Source organism: Canis aureus, chromosome 30, assembly GCF_053574225.1.
Source record: "Canis aureus isolate CA01 chromosome 30, VMU_Caureus_v.1.0, whole genome shotgun sequence".
Classification (NCBI taxonomy): Eukaryota; Metazoa; Chordata; class Mammalia; order Carnivora; family Canidae; genus Canis; species Canis aureus.
This window is the reverse complement of record NC_135640.1, coordinates 17,189,389-17,212,291: the sequence shown is the minus strand read 5'-3', so window position 1 is coordinate 17,212,291 and position 22,903 is coordinate 17,189,389. Positions and strand designations below refer to the sequence as shown.

Sequence of the window (22,903 nt, the reverse complement as noted above, 5' to 3'; positions counted from 1 at the left end):
TCCCCTCCAGTTTATTTTGTACAATTAAAACCAAAATAGCAGGAATTAAAAAAAAAAAACAACATTCAAAATCAGGGGTCAAAGTATCTAAATAGACACTGCTGGATCAGCTGACATTCAGACAGAAGAGCTTCTTGTTAATCATAACTAGATCTGCTGTCCCAGCCTTATGGAATTTGAGATATGGCAAGGCTACCTTTGCCTATGCATGTCTGTGGGTCACTTCGCCTTTTTGCATTCAAGTTTTATCTGTAACAGGGAGACGAAAATTCCTATCTCCCCTGGCTGTTGTGGGTCTTAAGTGAGCTAACATGAGAAAATGATGGATTATTACCCATCATTCAATTGAAAATCATGCTAAATATGTCATTATAATGCAAAATAAATTATTTAAAAATGTATTTTGAAACCCAAAAAGAATTAAAACTTGCATTTGTAGGATTTAAGGTAAATAGGTAATATCTCTTTAAACATTATTATCACTTTTCATAAATTATCTAGTTTTCTTTCCATGCCGGCACTAGGGTCAATTAATTTTTCATTTAACATTTGGAAAAAAATCAAGGTATGAGAATTTTTCTACTTAGATTTAAATTTGCAAGATGGAAAATTTGCCTTAAAAAATCTTCAAAAGTCCTTAATTGCTAATTATTTCTTTTGAGACAAATTTTCCATTTTAATTTTCCTGTTTGTAAGGTTTATTTTCATAAATTATTTGTGATTAGTTTGCTTTGCATGCATTTCAGGTGTTCCACAATTTATACATAGAAAAACTGAGGTTGTCTCATGTCTAGTTAATATCTGATTTCCAGAAAACCTAATGATATAGTCATCCTTTATTTAACATCTATAAATTTAGTCATACCAGTTAAAACAGGGAGACAGATCCAATTATCCAGATAATTTTATATAACTCTTTCCCTATCCTTCAGAAATATCGAAAGCATACTTTTGCCTAGATTTCGAATGTTTTGAATAAAACGCTTTGTGGTCCAAGTCCTTGGATAATTGCATCAATTTAGTGTAGGAGGAAACCTGACAGAGAAGAAAAGCAAAAAACATGTAGATACACTCCAAAAATAATTTAAAACTTGTAAAATACATTGCTGTACACTAATAAATGGGTCTAGGAAATATCAATTCTTACTACATTGCTTATGGGGAATATTTTAGCAGTACCTTCCAAAATGTACAATGTACATACTCCTTGATTTAAAAAAATTCTACTTCAAGATTCTGGAATCACCTGGGTGGGTCAGTCAGTTGAGTGTCCAAGTCTTGATTTTGGCTCAGGTCATGATTTCAGCATCACGAGACCGAGCCCTGCATCAGGCTCCTTGCTGAATGTGGAGCCTCCCTGGGGTTCTTTCTCTCCCTCTCCCTCTGCCACACCTTTCCCACCCTCTGTTCGTGCACTTTTTCTCTCTTTCTCTCTCTAAAAAAGAAAAGATTTATTCTATAAACTCTTGTGCAAAATGATGTTATGTACAAAAGTATTCATTATAACGTTGTTCATAAAAGCAAAAGATCAGAATCAACCTAAACGTCCATTGATTTGGTTTAGGTTAAGAAACCATTGGCCTATGTGTTACAATGATAAGCAGTTAGCACTAGTTGATAGTGTAAGACCTGGAGCTGTGCTGCTTGGGTTTTCATCTTGGGTCCGCCACTTACTGCTGTGTGGACAAATTATTTAGCCTCCGTGTGCTTCCATTTCTGCATCTCTATAATGGGACCATAATAGTACATACTTCTATTAAGTGGGTGTGGTGAGAGCTAAGTACGTGCTGTGTTTTGCACAGTGCCAGCATAGAGGAAGTACTTAAAAATACCAGCCGATCCTCTGCCTTGATGGAGACATTGGTTGCAAGTAGGCACAAAGAAATAATAATCTGCCATTAGTCAATGCCATCAATGCCACAGTGAAGGGAACAAGTAATGTATTCTGAGATACAAACACATACACATTAATGGAGATGATCCTAAATGTAGATTATTTATTTACATGTCAATTATGGGAAGGTTAACTTTACCCAAAGACACTTGATAGAAGGAAAAACAAATAGGTCAAATATTTATTTTCATAATGGATGCATGACAATGTGGTGATATTGTATTTGACTTGTGAGCTATTCTCCCTTGGACAGTTGCCCAAGTCCTTAGCAGATGAAATCTGTGATAAAGAGTAAATCAAAGTTGGATCACCAATCATTTTACAGGACACTATGGGGGTGAGTCACTGCCAGATGACCAGGTTAGAATGCTGATGGGGAAAGAATATTTTATACCACTGGAGTACATAGAAAAGGCCATAATATCACGTGGATAAGAGAAAAATATTTTCCAGAGATAATGAAAATCTGCAGATGGTGGTGACAGCTGTGTTATGGGCATCCCAGGGCAGCATCAGGTCTCAGAAACATAAGAAGTCATCACTTGGGGGTGGCTGACAAAGTGACCTTTGGTGAGAAAGCCCAAAGGAACTTGGAATAGAAAAGTAAGTGACATATTCAAGAATCTTTCAATAATCCAGACGTTTGAGAAATCTAACCCACTGGAACAAAAATAATTGTTAAATATATTACTGTGAAAAACATGTCGAAGAAATCATTTGTTTATTCCTGAAATACCAAGAAAAGGTAGGACTGCACCAACCCAGATAGGTCCTGGCCTGTGTGTCCTGAGATTCTCACTCCAAGAGCAGAGCATATTTTATTTCTTTAACAGTTTTGAAGTTTTATATTTGGATTTTTGGAACTGACTTTGGCAATACTTATTTTGCCTAGTGGAATATGGGAAAGATGTATTGATGACATGAGGAAAAGGAAGAACAGTTTTAATTTTATAACTCACAGAGTCAACTATTTCTTTCTCTTCTTTGTACCTTCATGATTAGACTGTCATATATATTTAAAGATAATAAAATTTTTCAAACACATACCCTGAAGGCAAGAAAACCAAAAAACATGAAGCAGAGTGGCTCTGAGTTACTGCAAATATCTCCAGTGGAGGCCTTTGAATTTTTGTGTTTTTGGAGAAATTCCTGAAGGACAAATAGGCACTTGATGTTTTAAATCGGCAGACATTGTTTCTTTCTTGTTTTTCTGTTTTTAAACCAATCTTTACTTAATGAAAATAAAAACACAGAAAGGGTAATGTCTACTTCAAATGAAAAGTGAAAGCAGTTAGCCCTGCAATTTAGTATCTATGACTGAGGTAGGGTGACTAGAGGAAGGGAAATTTTCTGAGTAAAAGAAGATAGCAAGAAATCAAAAGTGGGTTTTATTTTATTTTATTTATTTTTTATTTATTTTTATTTTTTTTTAAAAGTGGGTTTTAGAAAAGAGAAAGGAACTAAGGCAGTGTCTGCTCTTTTAAATGGAAAGTCTCCATTTGTCTTGAGGAGCTCCTATCCACAAATGTTCAGGGGTCTCTGCTTTAATATTTGCATTTTTTCCTGCGATGGGTAATTGCTTTTATTTTGTTGCAGAGCCAGGTGAACATACTTTTTCTTTTGTTTGTATCAACTGATTTGGTCTTTATGCAGTGTTGTTAGTAGTTTTCTATGAAGCCTCGTTGAAAAGATACCACCTTTGGGTCACCGGGATGTCCCAGTTGGTTAAGTGTCCAATTCTTGGTTTTGGCACAGTTTATGCTCCCATGTCGTGAGATCAAGCCCCACCTTGGGCTCTGAGCTCAGCACAGAGTCTACTTCAGATTCTCTCTCCCTCTTCCTCCTGCTCTCTCTCTCTCTCTCTCTCTCTCCCTATCTCAAATAAAGTCTTTAATAAAATTTAAAAAAAGAAAATATACCATCTTTGTGGTTACTTTAGTGTTTATAGCATAAATCTCTAACATATCATAATCTACTTTAAAGTGATATTATACCACTTTACAGGTAGTATGAAAAATTTATAATAGCATATTTCCATTTCTCTTCTCTACTCTTTGAACTACTGTGATAATCCATTTTGTTTTTTCCACTTAATGGAATGCTGTACACACTACATTTAATGGAATAACTTGCAACAGTTTTTTTTTTTAATGAGGAACCACTTTGAATTATATGGAATATTTTCCAAAGTATACTGTTAAATAAATAAAAAAAAAGAAAGGTGAAGACCAATATGTTGTCCTTGTATGTGTGTGTGTGTGTGTGTGTGTGTGTGTGTGTGTGTGTATGTTCAGACACATGTGTATGCACACAAAGATATAGGTACATATATGCTTATAGAGAAAAAGGCCATCTTGGAAAGAGATATAACAGTTCAGTAACTGGGGCAGCCTGGGTGGCCCAGCGGTTTAGCGCCGCCTTCAGCCCAGGGCGTGATCCTGGAGACCAGGGATCGAGTCCCACGTGGGCTCCCTGCATGGAGCTTGCTTCTCTCTCTGCCTCTCTCTCTCTCTCTCTCTGCATCTCTCATGAATAAATAAATGAAATCTTTTCTTAAATAAATGAAATCTTTAAAAAAAATAACAGTTCAGTAACTGTTCATAATCACTGTGAGGAGAGGAATTAGGGAGCTTGTATGTTTTGCATTTTATACCTTATTTACACAGTAAAATAAGTGAATTGGTAAATAAATACATGACGAAGAAAGAGAGGGTCTATATGGGGAGGGTTTGCACTGGATTAGGAAATATTACTAGAAGTCTCTACTATCAGACACTTGACCATATCAATAGCTGAATCATAAGGATCATAGGTAAGGAACAGAGGAGGAACGAATACGGAATACTGAAGAATGAGTTTGGTTTTATGAATATTACTTTTGAAAACTCAGCTGTAGAGATGTGATTTGAAAGCACAAAGGAGAAAGGTATGAGTCTGAGATAAATATGTAAACTCACGTATAGGCTCGACTGAAATATGATAGTGAACACTTTCCACTTAACTAAGTGTGCAGTAAGGAGGGAAGAGGCAAAAAAAAAAAAAAAAAAAAGGGATTCTGCAGCAGGTAAAAGAAGAAATGCTATATAAAAAGAGAAACGAAAAAAGAAATAAAACTCTACAAAAAATTCAGAGAAGCAGTGACATAAGAGGAAACAAAGGGAAGGTGAAATAATGAGAGGACTCAAAATAGAAACCAATTTAAGGATATGAGAGAGTACATGGTAGAGATTTTTTTCTTCATAGTGCATATTTTTGGTCTGCAGCTACCATCTGTAAGTCCAGAGAGCTTCCACTCACTATACGTATATTTACTTACATTTATTCTATATGTTTTGCTTTCAAATGTTCGTAGATTCAAGTTTTATATATTCCTTGCATACCTTCTACTTAGGCTAATATCCTGTAAGAAGTCAACTTTGTGCTTGTTTCTTATCATGAACAGATTGTGAGGCTAGTGGCCAGGGACATGACCAGTGTGCCAGTCAGCTTGAAAATACTGACAACAGAAAACAAGTCATGGGTTCTGAGGTCAGGCTCTGCAGCAGAAATAATTTGAACTTTTTAGGATATCCATAAGGCTTATTATCTGGGTCAACCAGGAAAGATCTGTTTGCCAAAGATTTGTCATAATCTAAGAATTCAGAATGGTATCCCCACCCACTTTTGCTACCACTTTACCTCAGAATAAAGGGGTTTGGTCTTGTGGTGTAACCTTCCTTTCTCTGTGAAAAGAAGAAATGGAAGAGCACACGAGTTAGCTACTTTGGAAAGAGAAATCAGTGGCTTTTCACTGAAATGGATCTGGCTTGTTCTCTACTGATTGCCAAAATAAAGGGTGGGAGGGTAGGAAGCCAAAGACAGAGGCTTTTAGTTAATGCTTGCAAATAATTTCGCTGATCTCAACATTAAACCTTAAGATTAAAATCTTCACAAACCACAATTTAATTCAGCAATCCAGAAAGTAACTAAAATAAATGATTGTACTGAGATTGTATATATTCTCTAGAGACTAATTTTGCCAGAAATAAGAAAGCTGCCTAGCCTATTTTTAAAGAGCTAAATCACATTTCTGTACTTTTAAGTTTATGTATCTTAGCAACCCACAGAGCAGACTATGCCTGCCTGAGAAAAGAGAAGATTCACACTCCTATATGCTACAGTTTATGAAAATGTTAAAATTCATGATTTTCTATTATATTTCTGGATGAGATAGTCCCTCTCCAAAGTGTAAGAAAGCCATTTAATTGTATTATATTTCAAGAAGAAAAGGTACTTAGAGGTTTTCTTTGGTATACAGAATTTACTGGTATTTTAGAAGGATGAATCAAAGTTTTCGCTATAGAACTTCTACAAAGTTCTCAACTTATATATTATTACAGATTTTAAGCAGGCATTTATAAAGAAAGTGTGTATTACTTCTCGAGCTTTATAATTAGACTTAACAATTTTTAGGGAAATTAGAATATCCTGGGAAAAGACATTATATATGTGTAAATCAATTCATTATATATTTAATGAGAAACTACCAAGTGTCATGCACTGTGCAAAAATACTCATCCATATAATAATGGCAATTTATTTTTTTTAAAAAAGGTTTTATTTATTTATTCATGAGATACACAGAGAAAGAGAGGCAGAGACACAGGCAGAGGGAGAAGCAGACTCCTCCCAGGGAGCCCGATGAGGAACTCCATACTGGGACTCCAGGATCATGCCCTGGGCCAAAGGCAGACGCCCAACCACTGAGCCACCCAGGGATCCCAATAATGGCAATTTCTATCTTCAATGCATTAATATTCTAAGGGCTAAATCAAACTAAAAAAAAATCATACTATGTAATAAGGGCAATAATAAAAGATGCATACGGGCACACTGTACCAGTGTGGACACAAGAGATAAATAGGCCTCAAAGAAATAACTTTTGTTGAGGGAATCCACATTTTGGGCTAATTTACCCTGGAATGATGCAACACATAAACATTTACATGTTTGAGGGGGAAAAAAACCACTTAATTCTACTTAATAGATATTTGGGTACTTCTTTTCCACTTGTAGTTTTCTTATAGAGTTATCATTGACACAATAGTATACTTTTGCATGTTTTACCTTTGCCATAAAATGTGACAAATTATGTTATAAAAATATATTTATTACATGGGAAAGAAAATATGTACCTCAAATTAAGGGGCTATTTTTTATGATAAACATGAAGTCAAAAAATAAACTTATCTGATTTCTTTCTTCTCTGTTTTATTTTATTTTTTTTAAAAGATATTATTTATTTATTCATGAGAAACACAGAGAGAGAGAGGCCGAGACACAGGCAGAGGGAGAAGCAGGCTCCATGCAGGGAGCCTGATGGGGACTCAATCCCGAGTCTCCAGGATCATGCCCTGGGCCAAAGGCAGGCGGCTCAACCGCTGAGCCACAAGGGGATTTCTCTTCTCTGTTTTAAATACTGCCTTCGTCTCTTTGATGATAATAGTGTGGCTGAACTATTCTTTTTATTGCCAGAGAATTCTTGTTTAGTTTTAAAAACTGTCTATGGCATGAGATGTTGATTATGCTCTTTTTCTCCACTTTTTCTTCCTTTCTCCAGATCTTTTATCATCATTTATATAATTACATTTATAACATTTTCTCAAAGGATTTTTTTGTCATTTCAGAAAACCCTTGTAAATAGTAAACAAATAAACTGTTGAGCCGAGAGAATATTATGAACCATGTTTGTACTTTCCAGTACAGTTTACTTTTACTATGGAATAAGAAGGATACATGTGAGTAGTTGAGGATTGTCAAGAAGACAGGTTAAATCCATGTACAATACGAAAATTTGTTCAATCCATGTAAACACTAATAATTATAGCAAGCCATGAACAAGATAGTCATTGGCTTCTTAAGGTTTTACTAGGTTACAAGCAATGTTCTCTGCATTGCTTCCTGCTGGCAATAGTAGAGCCTGGTGCTCTATTAATCATTTTTCTCCAATAATCTATAGCTTTCACACACACTCAGTTTCTGCTTGCCTCATTGTAGCAGCAGGTTTAGACTTTAAAATCCTAAATCTATCCATCCACTGTTGTTTCATGAAGATGGTGGCTCACCTTCACATCAGTCCTTTTAGACTGCTTTTTTTAAAAAAAAGATTTTATTTATTTATTTATTCATGAGAGACACAAAGAGAGAGAGGCAGAGACACAGGCAGAGGGAGAAGCAGGCTCCATACAGGGAGCCTGATGCGGGACTCGATCCAGGGACTCCAGGATCACTCCCTGGGCTAAAGGCAGGTGCTAAACCGCCAAGCCACCCAGGGATCTCTAGATTGCTTTTTATTGACTAATGCCCAAGGCTCTGGGCAAATCTCCCTCAAATTTGTCCCCTCCTTCCTATTTCCATGTCTGTCATATCCACTGCCTGGTTCAGACCATCCTCTCAATCTGGACTAGTCCATGAGTCTCCCTAACTTCCACACTTGCTCCACATTTTTCTTCTGGCATCTTCAGTGAATAAGACTGAAACTCTCAAACCTAATATGGAGCATGTCTTTTAAAAATCTGCATGTCTCTCAGGCCACTTTCTGAGGATTCCTGACAGTTGCCTTGACCAGGAAGAGATAAGAGGTGTTTGTGGCCATGGTCGGCCAGGTTTGCATTAGAAATATTCCATCACCCCTGTGTAATGGCTTTGAACAACGTGAAGAGGAAGGAAGTCCTAGGAGGGAGGAAAAGGCAGCCCAGGCTCTGGGGAATGAGTTTTCAGGAAGGATGGCTTATTACAGCATCGATGAGCCCAGGTGTGTGAGCAATGAGAGCAATAATAAAAGTTGTGTCCTGGGATAGAGTACATTTAGAGACAGAGAGATTTTCAATCTGTTGTGACAATAAGAAGAGGAAGATGGAGAACTAACATACTGCCAGAGCCAGCTTGGGGCCAGGCCTGGAACCGAATGTGTCACAAAAGGCTGAACCTGAGGGAGTAAATAATGTACCTTGGACCCAGCTAATTTAAATGGAGATCTGATATGGGATAACAATGAAAAGAGCCAGTGAAATCTACCAAACTGACACACTTAGTTCTAAACTTGGGAATCCCTTTCTGTGTTGGAGTAGACATGCTTCTTGGGTATGGTTGCTAGTGGAGGTGACAACCCACATCCTCCCTCCTTCTCTTCTCTTTTTCTTCCTTTCTCTTATTTTTTTCAATTTCTTTGTATTATTGTGGACACCTTGCCTTTAGCCAAGTGTACCTATGCCAGGTGTCTACATTTATACTATAGATAATAGTACAGATTACAATAACACAAACACCCCCAGGAGCCCACCATCCCATTGAAAATGAAGAACATTGCCTTGTTTTAAATATTCTTTACATGCTTACCTACATGAAGATATTAATTGTGAGAATTATGTGTAGTGGTCATGATTTTCTTTATAGCTTTCCCACAGGCTTGTAATCCTAAACCCTAAATTGTTTAGTTCTACATTTTAAAATTTCAGGTAATTAGATCGTGCTCTATGCATCCATCTGCAGCTTCCTCATTTCCCTCCAACTTATGTACTTGAAACGTATCCTTGTTGCTCCTTGTTACTGTCCTTTTATTTTCATTGTTGGATGGATTGTGTTGTGATGGATTTTCAGGTTGCTGCTAGTTTTTTTCTTTTCCCCCTTCTTTTTTCCTTTTTTTTTTTTTTTTTTTTTTGCTGTTACAGAGCTTCTGAGAGTATCTTGGTACATGTTTCTTTGTCCATATATAGAATAGTTTATCCAGGGTGTAAACGTAGGAGTGCAATTGCTTTGCCATACGTAAGATAGACACATCTTGGACTCTAGATAGTGTAGGATTGTCTCCAGAGTGACAATGTAGCCTTACACTCCCACCTGCAGTGTATAAATGTTTTGGTGTTCCATGTCCTTGTTAACACTTGATATTCTCATGTCTTTAAGATTTCTAATCAAGCAAACATAAAATGCTATCCCACTGTGGATTTTTCTTGATTAGTAATGAGGTTGAAGATCCTTTATATATTCATTGATCTTTAGGATTTCTTTTTCTGGGAAGTGACTAGTTAAGTATCTTCCTCCTGTTGCTACAAAATTGCCTGCCTTTTTCAATTTGCATTGCATCGAAATGTATTTGTAAATATATTTTCTCGCTCTTTGTGACTTTTTACTCTCTGCAGCATCTTTGGATGAACAGACACTCCAGAATTTAAGGTAGTCAAATTTATCAATATTTTCCTGCACTTTTTTTCTTGATTAAGAAATCCTCTATATCTTAAGAATATAAAAATATTTTTGATTTTTTTTCTAACTCTTGCAGTCTTTCTTTAATACACTTTTTATTTTGTTTTTTTAATAATTTGTGTTTTATTTTTTTTCTTATAATAAATTTATTTTTTATTGGTGTTCAATTTACCAACATACAGAATAACACCCAGTGCTCATCCCGTCAAGTGCCCCCCTCAGTGCCCGTCACCCATTCACCCCTACCCCCCGCCTTCCTCCCCTTCCACCACCCCTAGTTCGTTTCCCAGAGTTAGGAGTCTTTATGTTCTGTCTCCCTTTCTGATATTTCCCACTCATTTCTTCTCTCTTCCCTTATATTCCCTTTCACTATTATTTATATTCCCCAAATGAATGAGAACATACACTGTTTGTCCTTCTCCGATTGACTTACTCACTCAGCATAATACCCTCCAGTTCCATTCACGTTGAAACAAATGGTGGGTATTTTTATTTTGGAATAACTTTATGTTTACAGAAAGTTTTCAACAGCAGTGCAGAGAATCCCCATATATATATCCCTTCTTCAGTTCCACCCTTTGTTAACATCTTACATTATAATTGTATATTTGTTGAAGGTAAGAAACCAACATTAGCCCATTACTATTAATCGAACTCCAGACTTTATTTGCATTTTACCAGTTTTTTTTTTTTTTTCTGTTTCTGTTTTAGGATCCAATCTGAGTGAGAAAGCACCTCTCTGTCATTTCTCTTCACTTTCTGTTAATCTGTGATACTTTTTTAGTCTTTCCTTGAATTTCTTGACCTTGGCCAGTTAGTTATGCTGTAAAATGTTTTTGAATCTTTTTCAGATGTTTTCCTCATGATTAGAGTGGGGTTAAGGGTTTTCTGAAAAAAAAAAAAAAAAGAGAGAGAAAGAAAAATAGCACATAGGTAAAATGCCCTTCTCATCCCAGATAGCAAGAGTTATATGATATCCAAAAGACATTACTGGGGAGGTTAGCCTTTAGTATGCCTGCCAGATTTCTCCTCCGCAAGGTTACTATACTATTTCACTCTTTTCATACTCTATTCCTTAGAAACAAGTCTAATCCAGCCTGCGCACAAAGTGGAGTAGTGGTGGTGATTAACCTCTATCCCCTCAAGGGAGGACTATTTCCTTAAATGGAATTCTTCCATAAGGAAAATTTGTCTTTTCTTCCCAATTTATTTACTTATGAAATCATTTATCTCTATTTATGTATACATTGGTGTATATTTATTTTGTAATTTGGGTTGCCTCATAGTTTTTCATTCACAAGTAAGTCTTTTGCTGATCTGGAATTGGTAGTTTAATATGGTGTCAGGCTGAGGACCAGTTTTTCCTTTGTGTTCTTTTATATACAGATTATTAGTTGTTTTAGCACCTTTATAGAAAAAAAAAATCCACCACCCCTCACACACAGTTATTTGCTATGCCAGGTTATTCATAAAAAAGTTCTGTTGAAATAATTCTTGCCAATGTGGGATCCCTGGGTGGCGCAGCGGTTTAGCGCCTGCCTTTGGACCAGGGCGCGATCCTGGAGAACTGGGATCGAATCCCACGTCGGGCTCCCGGTGCATGGAGCCTGCTTCTCCCTCTGCCTATGTCTCTGCCTCTCTCTCTCTCTCCGTGTGACTATCATAAATAAATTTGAAAAAAAAAAGAATATTAATTCTTGCCAATGTAATAAATTAAATATTATGTTGATTTAATTTTCATAGTCTGAATTTTAAATTTAACATTTTCTGTGATATTGAGCTATTTGCTATATTGTATATTCTTTGTGGACATCGAGAACTGTTTATAGCACATATCAAGTAAAATCTTTTATGAATACTTGGAATTTTTTTAAAGCCAAAGTAAAACATTCAAGATAATAGCAGCTACACTGTTGATTAGATGCTTACTGTGGATCCTATGCTAAACATTATCTACATCTTGTGGAGTTCTCATGCCATTCTTGCAAGATAAGTACTTTCTGGTTTACACAGATGAGAAAACTGAGGTTCACAGAGTACAAATAACTTACCCCAAAACACAGCTAAAAGTAATAAAGTCAGATTCAAACCTGGGTTTTATTTCCAAGTTCATAGTTGATTTCTTCCAGATGCTAGCAGAAGGGCTCTGCTTGCTTTACAACCTAATCCTTTTGACTCAAACAAATTTCAATGAACCATTAGTATAAACATTCTAAGACACATTTACTGTTAAGGTATGTTCTGCTCCATCTGTCTCATCTAATATTGAATAGGAACAATAGTAGTTTCAAATTGAGATAGATGCACAATTTGAAAACCAAACCTAGCCTGATTTGCCATAGATATACTAAATTGTGCTTCAAAGAGAAAATGTGACCACTTATAAATGAAACTATTAGAGAGAATCAAATTTACAAGCCTACTTGAGCTATTAAAATTATTTTTAGGGAAAGCAATAAACCACGTGAAATGAGCAAGTGCACCCTGCTATTAAAACCATGGAGAATTAAGATGAGACTGGAAAAGACGATGGGAAACTAATTTATACGAGCAATTTAACATCTTCGAGGTAATGAGAAATACCTACTCATGTGATAGATGTTTGCTTTTGAATTTTACTCTGCAGAACACATTTTACTTTAAGAGTATCCATAAACATTTTAAAGTAAAGGAACATAATTCCTGGCCAAGGATCTGTGTTGCTGATAAATCCCAGGAGTGGCAAAAATCTCATTGGTGAGACAAAATCCTTATAGAAAATAGGGAGGTGGAGGGAAAAAAAATGAAAACGCTGGTCACCAAAAATGAGTGTTAAGTGTTGGCTTCCAAAAACAAACCAAAGCAGACAGGGTTAGAATGTTCTGCCAACAGATAGCAGCTCTTATGAATCATTTTCCTCAATTGTTCAGGAAACACTGCAATGACTTTTTGTTGTGGACAGCATATTCTGTCCCCAGAGTTATTCAGATATGCATCTTTATAAACTCTCAAACCATCCTTCACTTGCTTAGAATTTTGGGCATTATACTCACATTTCTCTAATTCTATCATTTTTGGTTATCACCTAAACAATACAGGTGTTAAAAGTTAGCAATAGTGAAATTTTCAACACAAAAATAAGAATTATTACATAAGTTTCAGCAAATTTTCAAAACCAAAGATACTAAAATCATAGATGTAAGGTGTACTGTATTAGCCCTTGTCCCCAAAGTCGTGTGAAATCGGAAAACAGATTTAGAGGAAGTTTCCTGAATAGTGATGCCTATAATCAAATAGAATAAAAATTACTCAAAATGTTTTGCCAGGGCAGCCCAGGTGGCTCAGTGGTTTAGCACCGCCTCCAGCCCAGGGCCTCCCTGCATGGAACCTGTTTCTCCCTCTGCCTGTGTCTCTGCCTCTCTCTCTCTCTCTCTCTCTCTCTGTGTGTGTCTATCATGAATAATTTAAAAAAAAAGAATAAATAAATAAAATCTTAAAAAAAAAATGCTTTGCCAGTGGTCATCCTGTGGACCAGTTCTTAGATGATAGAATTGATAGGTGTGGTAATCAGAATAATACCCTCACCCACCCCCACCCCTGCACTGAATGCCCAAGTTTTATTCTTGAAACCTGTAAATATTAAATGGCAAAAGGAAATATTCAGAGATAACTAAATAAAGATGTTCAGATGGGGAGATGACCCTGGACTATCTGCGTGGGCCCAGTGTAATAACAAGGGTTGTTATAAATGAAAGAGGAAAGTAGGAGAGTCAAAGTCAAAGAAGTAGATGTGACCATCAAAGCTAGGGTCAGAAAGCTTCACTGTTGGCTTTGAAGATGGAGAAAAGAGCCATGAGCCAAAAAATGCTGGAAAAGACAAGGAAACAGATTCTCCTCTAGAGCCTCAAATAAAGCAGCCCTGTGGACACCTTGCCTTTAGCCCAGTGTACTCATGCCAAGTGTCTATTCTACACAACTGTAAAATACTAAATTTGCTTTGCTTTAAGACATTACATTTGTGGTTGGTTGGTTATAGCAACAATGGGAAACCAAAATGAGGGGCCTAGGAATGTATTTCATCTAAAGAAGTAATTTTTTAAAAAGGCAGAACTTTGTGATACAGGGGAAAGTGAGCTCTAAAGAGTTCCAGGGACATAATTACAGTTCTTTTCAAACCAGAGCAGCAGAGGATACTTTCTACTCTTTGGTTCTACAAATATCAGTTACAAATGCTTACATATGCTGTTTCAGATTCCGCGAAAGGTTTAAATATCTTTAGTTCCATTTTATAGTGAAATTCATCATAGCAGAAAAAAAGAGAATTCATTCAATCAGACACTAAGCATCTAAAACATATGCTTAACAGTGGGAATAGCAACATAAGTAGGAAATGTCCCTTTCTCCCGTATTTTGAGGCATATAATGTAGTAGTGTGAATTCCTGTTTCTTTTTTATTTTTGACCATGAACCACAGTAGAAAATTCATTTTTCATCGGAACTCAATATTCATACCTTTATAAGACTGAACCAGAACTTGATACGTTCTAATATTTTTTATTTTCTTCTGGTTGGCTTTAACAAATGCTATGTAGAAACTGTTAAATGGATTTTATAACCCACTAATGGGTGTGAAAAACACTAGTGTAGTGATCAAGTAAAATATGTAGAGAAATAGCTGAATGTGTCAGATACCGTAACACATGAAAATGACAGCGTGGTAATTACGAGAAAAATAGCAAATAGCTGACATTTGGATGCTTTCTATGTTCACTGTTCTAAAAGCATATTTAGAATTTGAAGTACCCTCACCAGGTATTCATACTGCAGAGGTCGGAACAGAAAAACTTCAGAGATCATCATCAAAATCTACACCAGAAGGTTTTTAATTAGCATCATAAATAATAAAAATGCATTGGCCTTGAGTTGTGTGAGTAGATAGGATGAGGGAATGGCAACACTTGAGTGTGAATACAGTGTAAAAACACGGCATGTCGAGCCGCAGCTAGTATCTCTGAAGCAATGCCTGAGGTTCACTGCTCCATTTGGCCATACCATTTCAGAGAGGACAGTGTTCCTGGACTCAAACCAGAAGGTCGGCTGGTCTGCTCTCAGGGTGGCTTCACAGCCTTGGTAGGCCTAGCTTACAAGCAAAACTATATGATTTGTGTCTGCTTATTAGTAAAAGTTAGATAGGACTTATTCTATATCCTGTTTCCAGGGCACCTGGGTGGCTCAGTAGCTGAGTGTCTGCCTTTGGCTCAGGTCATGATCCCGGGGTCCTGGAATCAAGTCCCACATCAAGCTCCCCACAGGGAGCTTCTCCCTCTGCTTATGTCTCTGCTTCTGTCTCTGTGTCTCTCATGGATAAATAAAATCTTAAAAAAACAAACCAACCAACCTGTTTTCATCATGAACATACTGTGAGGTAACAAGATTATGCGAGAATGGATTGCCAGCCAAGGCCCACCTGGAATCTTTGGAAGCTGACAATATTTACCAAAAGAACCTGGTGATTAGGGCAGCCTGGGTGGCTCAGCGGTTTAGTGCCGCCTTCAGTCCAGGGCATGATCCTGGAGACCCAGGATCAAGTCCCACGTGGGGCTCCCTGCATGGAGCCTGCTTCTCCCTCTGCTTGTGTCTTTGCCTCTCTCTCTCTCTCTCTCCTCTCTGTGTTTCTCATGAATGAGCAAATAAAATCTTAAAAAAAAAAAAAAGAACCTGGTGATTATTAAATGGTCAACTTGGCTTCTTTTTTGGGGGAAAAAAGTGAACTTGGGTTCTTTTAGTTCTCCACAAATTTTACAGTCTGTTCCAAAAAAATTGTGTTTCATCTCTTAGCCGATGTTCCTCGAAGAGAAGTATGCTGTTAGAAACACTTGTGTATAATTTAGCATTCTACATTTTCAAAGGCACCCTTCCCAGTTCCATAAACAATGACGGTCGAGAACACAGGCTGAAAGTGTGAATTTCTGCTCCAGTGCAGGGGTTAGATGATCAGATTTGCTGTGGTCCTGGCTTTTTTCTCCCTCCTCAGCTCCAACCTGGGAAGCAAGGTTGCTTTGAAGACCATGGGATTTTCCCTTCTTACCACATCTGGAATTCTTCTTGATTATTCTTTTCCTTCTAGTCTGAGGCATACATTTTCTTCTGTCTCTGGTCATACAGTAAGGACAGAGTAGTAGAGAATGGGTGTGAAAGAGTTTAGAGATACTGGGAGCAATAATGTGTTGCTTATGGTTTTAAGCCTTGGATCTTAGAAGAAAGGCTAGAAGGCAGCATCAACAGTGCCGGCAACAGGATGTTTAATATCTCTGGTTTCCATTCTTTGTTCTCATTCCTCAGGTTCCCTTCTGTGCTCACCACAATTATCTTCCTGCTCACCACTCCCCAGCCGTCAGCCAATGCCTGAGTGACTAATGTGTCCTTTGCGATGCCATCGAACTTATAGAGTGGCTACCAAAGAGCAATGGCTAATGATTGTGTCAAGTTTCTTTCTTAGAGGTCTGAGGTTTGCTCCAAAGAAAAAACAGAAAGAGAGAGAAGAAAGAAGGAGAAGCAAGGAAGAAAGGAAATTTCAAAAGGCTTATTAGGTTCTTAGAGAATAAAATGAATCCTTCTTCCCATTATAATGACTAAATTTTAAAACAAACAAGCAAACAAAGTTTTGTAATGCAAGACTGCTCATCCCACCTCCCCTGAAAAAATTCTTCTCTCCTAATTTCAGTTATCAGCGTGGTGTCTGACCCGTGTGAAGATCGATAGTTATTTTTCATGGAGATTGGAGTAGTAGAAATATTTACATGAATTCCTCCCATGCATTGCACTGAAGTCTTTCCTCCTCTGTGACTACATGCTTAGGAGACACAGAGATTTCAGTGATAATATTAGCTAAATTTACATAGAAAGATGATTTTATGATACTGCTTTCAGCTGTTTTAAATTTCAATTTCTAAAATCTCCATATTATTTATTTACACATAATCATGTCTTCTGAGAAGGCTTCCCTCATCTCTCGTCTTTTTTTGGAGATACTCTCTAGTTGAAGATTTTCAGAGTACCCTGAGATTCTGTCTCTGAAACCCTTATGATAACTATCTCATTCTCTTTCTTTGTCTAGACCCAAACCAGGCACACAAAAGGTGTTTAGTAACTGCCGGCTGGAGAAATAAATGAATTACTGCCACTACATAGATTTGCTTTTTCCCACTTAGATGACTAAGTGATTTCCCTTCCTTTTTGACATTAAGGCATTTTTACAGAAATGGAAAAACATTATTTAATGTGAAAAGCCACTATTATGATCTATTATAATCTTCACCCCAAAATAGAAAGGAACAATTCGTCTTTTCCATCTAGTGTCTAAATTGTGGTAATGAGTTTCAGTTTCTCAAGGTAATTGCTGTGTAGATCATATTCATTTTGTTCTTGGATATCCCTGAAGCATTCCTCTAGCCTTCCTTCTCTGAGTTTTGTCTTAAGAACACTCTTGTCAGTTGAGATTAAGATAACATTTCTATGTGAACACAAAAGCTGAGAAAGAATTCCAACCATGCTGTCTGAGGAACGGGCTGTGCTGTTCCTCTTGTTTTCTCTCTGTTCTTCAGGCTGAGTGGAGGCTGTGCCCCTGACAATTAAGAGAGCCAACAGGTACAACTGCTGGGAGAGTGAGATGTTGTGCAACATTCCCTCAGCTACAACCACCAAGGCAAGTAGTGGATCTAAGGCTAGCCTCCTGTCATCCTGTTCAACATTCTGGAAGGATTGATTTTTTCAAATAAGTATTTCAGGGTACAGGAAAGTCTTCTGCCAAACTCTTCACTCACTTTTGATCTAGTGGACACCCAGAAAGGTGAATCTAATAACAGTATTTTCACCAAAATGTCTATAATTTTCTTGACTCTAAAATAACCAAAGGTCTTTGTGGAAATAGTCTTATGAAATATTCATTTCGTTCTGGATTCCTGTGTCTAAGTGCCTACTTTTTTTCTTAAGTAGCCTGAAGTTCAACCTGAGATCTGTTCATAAAGAAAGTTCTTTCATTTAACAAGTATTTGCATGCATGTGAGGTAGTAGTAAGTATTAGCAACAAGGCAGAGACGGTGGCTGCTTTCCTGGTATTTTCATCTTAATGATTCTCTGTCCTGAAGTATTAGAGCTCCAAAATCTGAACAAGTTGCTTCCCAGATCCTATTGCACCACATTTTCCCAGTGTTTCCCAAACTCTCTCTCGGAAAGGGGTAAGACAACTTCATAAGAAACTGTCTGGGATGTTTATTAAAAGTTTGGATTCTCAGTTTATTAAACCCAGATATTCTATTTCAGTAGGCAGGACTAACACAGGAATTTCTATTTTTAAAAAGTTTCAACTATTGGGGTGCCTGCGTGCTTGGTCAGGTAAGCATCAGACTCTTGATTTCGGCTCAGGTCTTGATATCTGGGTCCTGGGATGGAGCCCTGCCTCAAGCCCTGCATAGAGATCCTGCTCTCGTTGAGTGTAGAGTCTTCTCCCTCTGCCCAGCTTGTGCTCTGTTTCTCATTCTCTCTCTCTGTCTCTCTCAAAAAAACAAAACAAACAAACAAAAAAACAAAAAACAAAAAAACCACTACTTAAAAAACTTTTTAAAGAGTTTTTTTGGTGGGGGAGGGCAATACTCAAAAATTGGAAAAATTTTGTGATATTTGAAAATTTGAGTAACTCGATAGAAAGATTTTTATTGTTGATTTGGCAAGCATATTAAATAATGTTGGAGAGAAAGCTATCAAAGACAACGTAATCCAGTGTAGCAATGACGATGATAATGCATAACGACTAATCCTCCCAAATAACTTGACCATTGAGTTTTAACTCATGCATTGCAAATTCAAAATAAATCACACAAATTAGTAAGGATTATATAAAATTTATGAATATAAAATAAATGCACATCTTTTTTTCTGATTAGATGCTGAAATATAGCATCTGTCCTGTTTTTAACAGTTTGTATAGGGTTACAAAGACATTTTCTGTATGAATAGGCACTATTAAAACACTATTACTTTATAATCACAAGATAATGTATCTTAGGCATCGACAAAGCCAAAGGCGAGGATTAAATCTAAGTAATTTCACTTTCTCTTTAGAATGGTACAAATCCTCCAAAGGTGATCTATCGCAAAGCCTTTGTAAGCTTACCTAGAAATTTATCTACTAATACATCCTATTATAACTTTGAAAATTTTGAATAATAACACTTGGTGTATGGCATGTTTTACTTTCTAGAATTTCCATTACTGAAAATTAAGATTTGAAGATTCTTCCCCCAAACCTTTACATTTCTAAAGTCTTTAACTAAAATAATTACTCTTTATTATCTGCTTCTTGCCAACTGTCTACATTTTCACCTATTTTTCTTTATTATAGATTTGACATAACCATTGCCAAATTAACAAAATGCCTTTTATTATTTATCCAGAAATACAGAATTCCTATAGTAAGAACAAGAACTAAAATGTATTTATGTGAGGGCAATGAAAATTTTCTAAAATTAGATTGTGGTGATGGTTGCACCATTTTGTAAACATACTAAAAGCAGTGAATTGTATACTTTAAAAGGTTGCATTTTATGGCATATAAATTATATCTCAATAAAGCTGTTAGAAAAAATTTATTAGGTTTCTTTTAAATGCTAAAAGTATTTGCTAAATCCTTGATGGCACATCTATGGTGATAGGAGGCAACCAGAGAAATTGAATTCCCTGTATATTTCCCCTCTATTACTCTTTCTTAAAAAAAAAAATTATTCATGAGAGACACAGAGAGAGCGGCAGAGACACAGGCAGAGGGAGAAGCAGGCTCCATGCATGGAGCCTGATGTGGGACTCGATCCCTGGACTCCAGGATCATGACCTGAGTGGAAGGCCAATGCTCAACCACTGAGCCACCCAGGCATTCCCCACCACTTTTTTTTTTTTTAAACTTATTTAGACATCTTGTAGTCATTCTGTGATCCTCCACAAGTAAAAAGTACTTCTTGCAAGCTTGGAAATTTTAGTTAAGGTAGATATCATAGGTAAGTATAGCAATAAAATATAGCTGATAACAATGGTTATTATACATTTTACTTATTTGTAACGTGATTTTTTGGAAGGCTACATGCTCTATCTTTATAGGTATCCAGAGTTTCTGTAATATGTTGTAGAGGATGCTTTAGAGACATCTCCACAATGAATGTGACATTAGCTTAAGGACTTTTAGAAGAAGCTTCATATAATTCTGAATTAAAGATCTCCAATACATAGGGATTCAACCTTATTGCCATAATATTCTCTGTGATATCTTTGGGAGTGTGCTAAACAGACAAACAAATAAACAAAGCTTAGGAGCACCTGGGTGGCTCAGTCAGTTAAGCATCTGACTCTTGATTTTGGCTCAGGTTATGATCTCAGGATGGTGAAATTAGAGCCTTACTGGGCTCATGCTGTGTATGGGGCCTGCTTAAGATTCTCTCTCGCTGTCTCTCTCTCTCTCTCTCCCTCTCTCTCTCTCCCACTCCCCTTCTTCCCCCTCCCCATTCATGTGCACTCTCTCTCTCTAAAAAAATAAAGCTAGGGGTGTCTGGGTAATTCAGTTGGTTGAGCATCTGCCTCTTGATTTCAGCTTAGGTTGTGATCTTAGGGTCATGGGATCCAGCCTGCATGGGACTCCTTACTCAGCTTGGAGTCTGCTGGTCTCTCTCTCTCTGTGCTCCTCCCCAGCTCATGAGCACTTTCTCTTTCTCTCAAATAAATTAATAAATAAAAATCATTTAAAAAATAATCTTTGTAAAAACAAGCTTAATACAAATGTTAGGATATTTTGCAAGAGATTTACCATTTAAAACATTAAAAGAAATACATTTCTAAAGCAACTTTTTCTTATTTATACATAATTTAATAAATGTTATTACCAGTACTATTGTCTTCTTCCTACAGAAGTCATGACTTTTTTGTGAAATCAAAGACCAGTCTGTACTTAGGAGACTCATTGACCCCATAAGGCATGCCAGTGTCTTGCCAACATGAGATGCTATACATTAAGCCCATCTCTAAGAAGTGAGTTTTTATAAACCTTAACTAGGCCAAGGTCTTTTCCACTCTGCAGCTTCTTTAATGATTCCCTTCTAGGTTGTTCCTGGTCTTGTCACTTATGTAACCCATGTCCCATAAATAGAGTGCTCTCAGGGGAACTCTTAGAGTTGTTTTGGAATTTGTCTTTGAGAATCCCATTTGGTGATTTCCTGAGTTGTTGCTATGCCAAGTACACATCAACAATGGGTATTTGAAAACTTCCATGTGCATCAAGACACTCTAAGCGTCTGAGTACTCTGAACATTATACGGAGCCATTCACATCCTCCTAGAAACGTGACATTGATGCGGAGCTAGGATTGCATAGATTCTACGAAACCAAAATGAAGTCCACATATTTCCAATACTAAACTAGACTTAACACACACAGAATGCAACTATAAAAATTCTGAAGTCAAAGGAAAATGAAGAATGTCAGATAGCAGCAATAATTACATGAAGAGTCGTCACCCAGAGAAATAAGCTTCCAGACCAAACTGATGAATGTAAGCTTGGATTATTCACTCTCTTTCTGGACTTCTTCACTAGAACATCAGATACGGATCCTCAGATCTTTCTAAGTATCATTTCTCTAGTCCGTCTTCATAGAACATTTCTCTAAGACATGATCAGTGCACTAGCAACTCTCAAACTGAGACGTCAAGAGACTTTTCCTTTTTTTTTTTCAAGAGTAAAGGGATACAAAATCTTTCTATTACTAGAAGCATCATATCTATGAAGAATTCTCTCTTAAAGAATGAGATGCCAGCTTGATCTTATTGTTTGGGTGCCTAGAAATAAGGATGGATTTAAAATACAGAGGGAATTTGCTTCAGAAGCTATGAATATGAACATGGAATGCCTTCCTTAAAATAAAATACTCATAACCTGAGTTGATAAATTGTAGTAATAGGAATAAAAATACTAACCAGTATAAGTGAAGTGATTTGCTTGATCTTATCATAAGAAAGTAGTCAACAAATGGTAACTATTGTTACTAATAGTAGATAATGGACGAAGATAACTATTTTCTCATTTTGCTTTTACCAATACCTAAATATTTGGCTGTTACCTTTGATGTTTGCTTGATTTCCACCTTTGTAACAAAGAAAATGTAATTTTAATGAAAAAGAAGTTTAAATCGTTGGGTGGTTAGGAAGAATTTCGTCATTTTGAGCATGGGACTAAGGTTTTTGGAACATATAATAAAGACATTTGACCACCTGGTGAAATTCCTGCATTGCAAGAAAAGTTTTTTGAGATAGAAAAAAACATTTTGAAGACTGAACTGTAGAAATACTGATTATGAGGTAGATTTTGTGAGCAGCCATGTTTAGATCCTACCACTCAAATCTGCTCCCAGATACTTTCTCAAATAGAAGATTTCAGTAAATCATAAGCCTAAATAAACATAAAATGTATTCATATTTTGGAAGAAGCAGAGAATGGCACAGATATCACCATCTCATTTAACAAGTCAAGAATATGCTAATGAGTTTTCTAGGTGAGCCATGAAGATATCAAGAGCCCCTCTCATGGGAACACCAGAATTTTAAAAAGCCCAACTCTTCCTAATATTTTATTTCATTTTTATTATTTTATTAATTACTTATTTTTTAATTTTAAAGAATGTGCAACATAAAATTTATCATGTTAACTATTTTGTAAGTAGACAGCTCATTTGGCATTTACATTTTTGTGC

General features: G+C 36.6%; 2 long non-coding RNA genes across 2 annotated transcripts in view; one reads left to right on the top strand and one right to left on the bottom strand.

The window, feature by feature from the left end:
- LOC144301754 (uncharacterized) overlaps nt 1-22,903 on the top strand; it is a 100,003-nt gene that overhangs the window by 72,266 nt on the left and 4,834 nt on the right. The gene's annotated exons all lie outside the window — the stretch shown is intronic.
- LOC144301756 (uncharacterized) overlaps nt 10,828-22,903 on the bottom strand; it is a 45,040-nt gene continuing 32,964 nt past the window's right edge. The window contains exon 4 of the long non-coding RNA XR_013368537.1: nt 10,828-11,026. This is a non-coding gene — a long non-coding RNA (uncharacterized LOC144301756). The remainder of the gene's footprint in view (nt 11,027-22,903) is intronic.